This window comes from Fukomys damarensis, unplaced genomic scaffold (assembly GCF_012274545.1).
Source record: "Fukomys damarensis isolate Sample0158 unplaced genomic scaffold, DMR_v1.0_HiC HiC_scaffold_28, whole genome shotgun sequence".
In the NCBI taxonomy this organism is placed as follows: Eukaryota; Metazoa; Chordata; class Mammalia; order Rodentia; family Bathyergidae; genus Fukomys; species Fukomys damarensis.
This window is the reverse complement of record NW_022900940.1, coordinates 18927915-18935437: the sequence shown is the minus strand read 5'-3', so window position 1 is coordinate 18935437 and position 7523 is coordinate 18927915. Positions and strand designations below refer to the sequence as shown.

General features: G+C 35.7%; 1 pseudogene; it reads left to right on the top strand.

Annotated features, from left to right (window-relative positions):
• Window positions 1-255: 255 nt before the first annotated feature.
• On the top strand, window positions 256-1848 carry LOC104865938 (annotated as a pseudogene).
• Window positions 1849-7523: the final 5675 nt, after the last annotated feature.

Here is a 7523-nt window from a genome sequence, read left to right as displayed (position 1 = left end):
CTTAACAATGAAAATACAAGCATTCAGATAACCTCTACATGGGGAAAACAGACACAAAGAATATAGATCAAGAAACAGAGGCATACAATTTCTGGGTTCAGCTGTGGTGGACCTGTCTAGAACACTGTCTGCAGCCGATCTGCATGAGGAAGTTCATCCCTTCAGGGGGGTGAGAAGTAAAAGGATTATTCTTTGACTAAAACTACATCAATAGTGCCAAAAACTTAAACATCTTTCTCTCTTTACCTCATAACCATGTCCACCAATGAGAATGATAATTCACCAGCTGCCCAGCTAAACAGATTCAAGAACAAGGGAAAAGACAGTGCAGAAATAAGGCACTGAAGAACAGAAGTTAATGAGGAGCTAAGGAAAGCTAAGGATGATCTGATGCTGAAAAGGAGGAATGTCAGCTCATTTCCTGATGATGCTACTTCACTACTGCAGGAAAACTGCAACAACCAGCACACTGTGAGTTGGACTGTTGATGACACTGTCAAAGGCATAAATAGCAATAATCTGGAAAGCCAGCTCCAAGCTAAGCAAGCTGCCAGGAAAATGCTTTCTTGGGAAAAAGAGCCCCCCATTGACCACATAATCCAGCTGGTTTGATTCCAAAATGTGTGTCCTTCTTGCACAACTGATTATAGTCCCATTCAGTTTCAGTCTGCTTGGGCACTCACTAACATTGCTTCTGGGTCATCAGAGCAGACCAGGGCTGTGGTGGAGGGAGGTGCTATCCCAGCACTCATTTCTCTCTTGGCATCTCCCCACGCTCTCATCAGTGAATAAGCTGTATGGTCTCCAGGAAACATTGTAGGTGATAGTTCAGTTTTCTGAGATTTGGTTTTCAAATATGGTGCAGCTGACCCACTCTTGGTTCTTCTTGCAGTTCCTTATGTCATCTTTAGCAGGTGGTTACTTACACAATGTTACCTGGACACTTTCAAACCTCTGCAACAACAAGAATCCTGCACCCCCATTAGATGCTGCTGAGTAAATTCTTCATCCTTGGGTTTGTCTCCTGCATCACAATGATCTGGAACTACCAGCAGATACCTGCTGGGATATTTCTTACCGTACCAATGGTCCTTTACAATCATTAACTAGAACACACTGAAACAGTTGTAAAAACTGGCATTGTGCCCCATTTAGTGAAGCTTCTAGGATCAAATGAATTGCCAATTATGACTCCCATGCTAAGAGCCATAGGGAATATTGTCACTGGAACAGATGAACAGATTCAGACTGTAATAGATGCAAGAGTACTTGCATCTTTCCCAGTCTGCTCACCCACCCCAAAATCTAATATTCAGAAAGAAGCTACACGGACAATGTCAAACATCACAGCCTGCCGTCAGGAGCAAATACAGCAAGTTGTGAATCACGGATTAGTCCCATTCTTCATCAATGTCCCCTCTAAGGCAGACTTTAAGACACAAAAGAAAACTATGTGGGCTGTGACTAACTATACAAGTGGAGGGACAGTTGAACAAATTGTGTACCTTGTTCACTGTGACATAATAAAACCACTGATGAACATTTTAACTGCGAAAGACATGAAAATTATTCTAGATATTCTGGATGCCATTTCAAATATCTTCCAGACGGCTACGAAACTAGGTGAAACTGAGAAGCTTAGTATAATGATTGAAGAATGTGGTGGCTTGGACAAAAATAAAAGCTCTATAGAGCCATGAAAATGAGTCTGTGTACAAGGCCTCATTAAACTTGATTGAGAAGTATTTCTCAGTAGAGGAAGAAGATCAAAATGTTGTGCCAGAAACTACCTCTGATGGCTACACCTTCCAAGTTAAGGATGAGACTTCTGGTACCTTTAGCCTCTAGACTATGCAACTGAGAAAGGCATCAAAGTTTTGTTGGGTATACGTCCAGTATAAGTTTGTCTTCTGTTTCTCTACCAAGAACTCTTTGTAAATGGCTTGTTATTGTAGCACTTTGTACAATGAAACTATACTTGAACTGTTCCAAGCTGTATATACTGTATGAAGCTTATCTTCTGAAGAGGTTTCTTATTTCTATGTGGAGTTTCATATTTTGCAGTATCCTGTAAATAAAGTTTAAATTAAAAAAAAAAATAAAGAAACAGGTTGACAAGGAAATGACTGAAGTCCCATTAAATCAGGAAAGTTGCAAAGTGGAGACCCATTTTGCTTCCCAAGTAGGATGAGACTCCTCAACTCTGCAGTTTGGGCTGAGATAGGCAGATAGAAAGAATGTGCATCAACCACAAGCAGGCAGGTTCAAATTTGGCATCATCATGCCTGGGAAACTGAACCACTTATACCCAAGTTCAGAATTTTGTCTTAGGACTCTTTCTTCCACTGACCTCATTATCACTAGGCAAGGCTTCCATTGATATAAGGAACAGTACTGAGATGGAAATTTTTTGCCCCTTTGAGCAAGAGGTTAAATTCTCTCCTATGACTCATTTTGTTTCAAGGATTTGCAGTTTTTTCCAAGTGGATATTAGTTGATCTGGAATTGGCATTTCCTGTCTTTCTGGCTCCTACTTGCCCTGCCTTTTTCTCTCTCATCTCCATTTGCTAGTTTTTTAATGGCTCCCTATATTAATGCATGCTGTTCTGTCTCCTGCACTACACACAAAAGTTTAAATAGTTTATGATAGCTTCAGCCTGTCCACCTGTTGAGATCTTCGTATTCAATTTCACTGCCTGTGAGACCCCATGTCTAGTTTTCTAAGACTTAGATTCCTGCAGTTTTCAGATGTCAGCAGTTTTGCCTCTGCAACTGTGTTGAACCAGAACACATGGAGGGACCTCCTGCCTTAATCTCACTTTCATCTTTTTAAACACATGTCTTCTTTCAAAGCTTTTCCATTCTATTTTCTCCATATATGCATTAGCAGAGAAAAATTTGTAGCATTTTAATTACTCTGTAAATAATTAATAAGGTTGATAAATATTTTAAATTATACATGTAAGAGTAATTCTTTGTATTTTATTGTGTTGTGCTCCCCATGCTGAAGAAGATTTTCCTTGCTGGTTGCAAATCACTGCTTCTTCTGATTTCCCTGTTTAGTTTAAGAGTGATGGCTCTATCTCACTCCTCAAGAATCTTTCCAGTCTCCTTTCCCAAAATATGACAACCTAAGTTTTGTAGTCCTAGGGAACCTCACACATATGTGCATATACGAACAGTAGACAGCAATAATAACAGCAGCAAATCTTCTGGGAAGAGCACTATGAAACAAAATGGCTGTTATTATTTTTCCTGTTAAAATGTCACCAGTAATTTCTTGTGTTAAAAATTTATGTTAAATGGTACCTTGGTTCATGACCTTTATTCTTTCCATGATTTTGTTCAGAGTTGGGTGAGAACTAAATCAAATTCAATGGTTATGTTCAATGTTGACCTCATCAGGAAATTTGATTCCATTCATTTTGCAACCAGAATCATGAAGAGAATTGCACTAAGGTACCACTCTACATAAAAACATATTTTTGTATGTGTTAAAACATAAATGTTGGTCATTCTCACTTACATTTGTAGATTTTAAAATAATTTCCTGACTGCTAAGAAACTTACTTCTCAGTTACAGCAAATTGGACAAAGGGATGAGGTAAACATTTCTGAGAATAAAGCTCAGCCTCTGGAGCATAAATATGATGTTTGAAAGCTTCCCCAGAGCATCAAACACCTTACAGAGAAGAAAAGAAAAAGGCAGAGAAATGGGCCCAGCATACAGAAGAGGGCCATCCCTGAGTACCACCACCAGACTTAATCATGGTGTGTCCTCATGTACTTTATTTTATGAAATCCTTTGTAGTCTTATGAATGAAGTTATATTGTCACCTCACAAAGGAAACTGAGGCTCAGAAACCAGTGCCATTTTAATGCACCCAGTTAGAATACATAATTATTTTTACTTCTAAAACTGTGTCTTTTGTAATGTTCTACAGTCTAAGACTCCCACACCTTGGCTGGGGTTGCTAGCAGTACCAGTTTTGAAGGGCTCACTCACCTGTTCATTCTCAGTTCCTCTGAGATCTACACTATGTCCCATGGAATAAGCACAGGCAAGGAACCAAAGAGGTTGTCAAGATTCCTAGAAAATGTTAAGAGAAATTTGGATATGCAATGTAACTGGTAAATAAAGTAAATCATTTCAAAGGTAAATACAAAATGAATAAAAAGAGAACATATATTTAAATAGCCATCATTTAAAAGACAGAACATGAACCAAGTTCAACTTTCTGGTTTTGGAAACCTGTGTACCTAGACTCTAAGTTTTCCCTAACATCACATTTCCTCTCCGCTACTGATGCTGTTAATGTTGAAAAGATTGGGAAACAGTGACTGCTTACAAAAATTCTGTTATTACAAAATAGATTCAACATTGTTTTGCCAGTGAGTCTATTATCTCCATGGAGTTTAGGGCTGAAGGAGAGGTGAGGACCTGAAAGATCCTTTGTAGAATGATACATCCAGACACAAAGATGCGTGTATAGGTTTTAGGCTTCATGGCAATACTCTCTTCACATAACTCCATGTGCTTATGCTTAAAATAGATATTAACATCATTACCTTCTGAAATACCTGACCTGTTATCAGTCATAAAGTAAGATCACAGAATCAGAGGATAAGTGTAGTTATTCCTTGAATAGAGAATATTTGAAGGGTACGTCATGTATTAGAGAGACAGAGATTTTCAGGGAGGACAAAAATAAAGGCCAACCTTAAAGTTTACGGCTTAGGAAAATAAGAGAGAAAACTTTGATTTCTATTATATCTCTTAACTTTAACAGAGTTCCCTGAGAGGATCACACTATATTCAAGGGAGTCAGAGAATTTTTGAAATTGATACCCAACATCCCAGGATAATGTTTATTTGCTGATGATCAAAGTCAACTCTTCAGCCTGGCATTTAAAACCCTTTTATTCATTTTATCCATGCTACATTATCAGTATTATTTCTCATTACTCCCTGGGATTTTCACTCTGTGGTTGCTGCCTGATCTCTCAGGCCATTAATATTTATGTACAGTCATTGCCCATACTATTGCTCCTGGCAAGAATTATCAACTCACTTTAGCTCATCAAAAATAGATCCATTCTTTTTGTAATAAGGATCACTGTCTTTGTGCTTTAAATTATAAATGGCAGCTTATAAGTGCTAAAATATTTCACATATTTTTTACAAAATCTTAATGCAAAAGTGAACCTATTTCCTCAAGTGGCTGGAGGAAAGAAGAAATCCAAACTTTATAAACAGCAAAAATACTGGTTAGGGAGGAGTGGAAGGGTTGAAGGGAGGGCAGGGGAATGTGAAAAAATAAGAACCAAGATATGTCATGTAAATGTGCAAATTCCCAATGATGAATGTCTTCATAAAATGTAACAATAAACTTAATGAAAAAATACTGATTCTGTAAATTTTACTTCCATTTTATTTTAAAAATGGAAGCAAAAATTAAATTATTATGAAGGGTTGAAAACAAGAGAGGTATCAAGCCCACTGACCAGAAACAAAAAAGTCCAATATTGTTAGCTATTTCTTTATGCATTTATATTAATATTTCGGAATAGTTTCTTTATTTGTGGACTTATCCATTTATTTATTAATCCATTAACTTATTACTGTGGTGGATTACAATTTAGCCAGAAAACATGCTCCACCCCAACATTTCTCCTCTGTGTTGCAAACATGGTTACTTTATACACACTGGTTATATCAGTATTCACTATTAAAGTTATAAACTACCAGTAGGTGACCTCATTTAAATGCATTCCAAATAGTACTATACTCCAATCAGCAAAATATGATTATGTTTTTCACATTGCAAATCAATTTTTCTTTTCTATGTACTTATTATACATTCTTCTGGAATATTACCATTTTTGCTAATCCAGTACATCAGAAAAATTCATCACTGCATTTATTTTTCCTGCAGACTGACTTTTTGAAACCCACTTTACTCCTTCTCTAATTTGGAATGGTTTTACTGAGAATGTGTCTCTGAATTGTCCTACATGATCTAGTATCGATCTCCTGCTTTCTAGATTCTCTGGCCATATTTCTTGGTTAATTCTAACACCTTATTAGTAGAATATGTCCTCCAAAGTTATCTAAGAATAAATGCACTTAGAAAGCAAGTTTAATCTTTTTTGTATTTGTTTTAACCTGAAATTTGAGAGTAGTTTGGCTGGGTATGAAATTCCAAGGTAAAAACTTCTTTACTTGAAAATTTTGGATATTTTTTTCTTGTACTTTCCAGTTCTGCTGTCAAGAAGACTGAAGTATTTTTATTTGTAATATTTGGTAATTTATCTTTATCTATTTTTTATCCATGAAATCTTTTAAAATTTTTACTTCATATCTGAAGTTCTAAAATGTCATATAGAAAAATATTTTTTAAAATAAAATGTCATATAAATATACCTTACAGACACTTTTTATCTGTTCAATGTAAACATCCCTTCAATCAGTATATTTTTTGTTATTTATTAATTTCCTCCCCATTTTTACCCTCTTCTGTCTTACTAATATTTCTGCTATGCTTTTTTCATCCCTTGGGTTGTTTTCATAATTGTCTTATAGTTTATTTTTATTTTACATCTTTAACTTTTTGCTCATGTGACGGAATTGCCTGTTTTATTTTGGCAATTTTTATTATTATTTATGTTCAAAATTCAGCAATCCAAAAGCTAGTTTTTCTTTTCTTGTACTCTTTGAAATATGTTAAATTTTAATTTCATAGATACAATATTCTCTCATCCCTGCAAGGACATTTGAGATTGTTTTGCTCATGGTATTATCATTGTGTTTCTTTTCCTTTTTTCCTCTCTTGGTCTCTGCTTCTTTTGAGTTCTTTTTCTTCTTTCTTTTTCTTTATTTGTTATATTCTATTTCTCAAATTAGAGTCTCTTGTTATATACCACACAGAAAAGTTATTTGTTAGTTTTTATTTAAGCATAATATATTAAATAAGTGCTTCTAGTTTTAATTTCTTTTTTCTTTGTGTATATTTTTGAGATATATTTATCTTTATCTTATGGGATTTGTACATACACATAACCCATCTTTATAATTTTTACTTGTTTTTCTGTGCTTAGAACAGATTTATTTACTAATACAATTAACTGCAGAGCAACTGAGTTTCAAAATAAAATATTCATTTGTTTGGATATTCTATCATTTGTCTTGAACTGCACATCTCTGCAGGAGAATGCTCTAATGTGCTACCTTGGATTCTACGCCAATCTGCTAATGGCCCGAGGAGAGAGCAACTGAGGTTGTACTCTACTTCCTGCCACTTACAGCCTTATTTTTACACCATTCTCCATGGTTCTTGCTATCCCCCATTCCATGGATTCTCTTTATTAAACTTCATGGTTTTTTGCTTCAGGAAGGAGGTGGTGGTGAAGATAGAAACCAACTGGCCATGTACAGTGGGAGAGAATAAATGAAAATAGAATAATTACATATGCACATTTTGAAGCGATTTCTGGTTTTAGCCCCAACAAACAGTTTCACCTTT